The sequence below is a fragment of the Papaver somniferum genome, chromosome 9, assembly GCF_003573695.1.
Source record: "Papaver somniferum cultivar HN1 chromosome 9, ASM357369v1, whole genome shotgun sequence".
In the NCBI taxonomy this organism is placed as follows: Eukaryota; Viridiplantae; Streptophyta; class Magnoliopsida; order Ranunculales; family Papaveraceae; genus Papaver; species Papaver somniferum.
In genome coordinates this window covers 79,042,181-79,044,456 of record NC_039366.1, presented here as the reverse complement: position 1 = coordinate 79,044,456, position 2,276 = coordinate 79,042,181, and positions in this window count along the sequence as shown.

Sequence of the window (2,276 nt, the reverse complement as noted above, 5' to 3'; positions counted from 1 at the left end):
GTCTACTTAAGTCAAGCCTCGGACCAGGTTATATTATGGTAGTTGAGTAACAAACATCACTTTATAATCCTTGAAGAGTGAAGACTGAAGATCAAACGAACACATTTGGAAAACTTCATCAACAAAGAGGTATGTGAAGACTGAATCGTTCTATTTACTCACAAGTGTTACCATTCTATCAATATGAAACCATGTCATATGACTTACAATATATATTGCAAATAAGAAGTTTCGAGTCAAGCTTGTCTTATCAAACATCTCGAAATATAATAGTTGTTCATATACTTGACAAACTAAAATGAACTATTTTGATTCAAGTTAATCATTTGAAGATTGCCAAAAGAAATGGTGTTCATCATTTACGGAAATTGGAAAAGTTTTAAATAAATGAAAGAGAGTAGTTTTGAGAACTACTGAAAATCTTGACAGATGAAGGTACAAGTATCGTCGTTATCTGAGTTTCAGAATAGGGGAAGTTACACGTACTCGCTACGCGTAGCCCTTAGTTCAAAGTTCGTGTAAAGGGGTAAGGTACACGTACTGAGTTTTCAGAACTTCAAATAAATTAAAGAGAGTTTTTAGAACTACTGAAAATCTTGACAAAGGAAGGTATAAGTACCGTCGTTATCTGAGTTCCAGAATTGGGGAAGTTACACGTACCTAGTACGCATAGCTCATAGTTTAGAGTTTGTGTAAAGGGGTGAGGTACACGTACCCAGTACGCATACCTTAAGGGACTGAGTTCGTGAATATCTTTAGGGTACGCATACCCGGTACGAAAACCTTGGCTATCTGAATTCACGAACTGGTCATTGATACGTGTACCCTATCGTATACCTACCCATATCGAACCTAAGCATATGCATTCTAACTATTTTCTAAAATGTGTTTGGCATTGCTATGAATCTCATATATACACCTCTAATATATTTTGAATACTAAATCACTTTGTGTTTGTGTTTCATGATTCAAGTCTTAAGTGTTGAACCAATACGACTTTGCATATTAGTTCACATGTATATTTTCTAAGAATTATCATTATAGACGATTCCGGTACCCGGACTATAATATATATTCTTCAATGTGATTTCAAGAAAAAAATTTCACATGCTTACATGAACTCCTAACAAGAGTTTCATCTAAATAGAAAAAGTGTTTGCTTGAATCTCAAACTATCTTAGCTTGAATTCTAAGGAACCCTAGTCTTGAAACTCTATAAATAGAGTGACTCAAACGACCAGGAAATTCAATCCATGACACTTCTTTGTCCTACTTGTTTGCTAGAGTCATCCTATATGAACTTAGGTTTCCTTGAGCATCATAATTAGGTTTACGACTAGAAGACTTCACTTAGGGATTCGTGAATCCAAGTCCGACTATCTTTACCTTGATTGTTCGTGTATCCTGAACTTGTTCATTTTGCTATCGAGGTTTTAGTAATATCTTTCAGGAATGAGATAGATAGAAATCGCAAAGTTCTTTTCGTATTAGACTTTGTGACTCCTCGAGATAGATATCCAAAAAATTTCTTAATTGATCGGTGTAAGATTGTTCTTGAGAGGTGGTTAATAATCCAGGCTTCCCATCTAACTGAGTGTAAGTATTCTAAATTCGTGAGGTTTTCTATCTTTGTCTATTGCAAAAAGATTTCCAAGCCTTGATGTTTGATATAATGGGAAATCAAATAGGCTTATCCATTAGAGGAAAATTGGTATTAAAAGTCTTATTTAGGCTGAAGCAACTATTAAGTTGTAAAGGACGCTAGCTAAGGTAATCAATTGTGTAGATTCTTGCGAGGTTCAAGAGATGTAAGGAGCATGCCTGTAGCTGAATTGCTTGAAGGTGAATTCAATTTGAACTATATTCTAGTCTGATAGTATGCTAGTGTCTGTAGCGGCTTAATACAATTCAGTGTTCAAATCTGGACAAGGTCCCGGGGTTTTTCTGCAGTTACAGTTTTCCTCGTTAACAAAACTTATGGTATCTTGTGTTTTTCCTTTTTCACATTATATTGTTTATCTTTATAATATGAATAACACAAGTAGTACACAATCAATCCTAGTATATAATTCCATCTTAATTGCGATCGATTACGAGAATCGTTCTTGTAGAATTCGATTATATTTGGATACGACTAGATGATTTTGGATATTGATTTTTGAGATCGTCCAAGTACTCTTCTATAAAATTGGGTTCACGGTTTTGTTGTCTTGACTTTCTGATTGTAAGAGGCAGAGATATAAACGCTATATACATATCGTTCAAGGATCATTAAG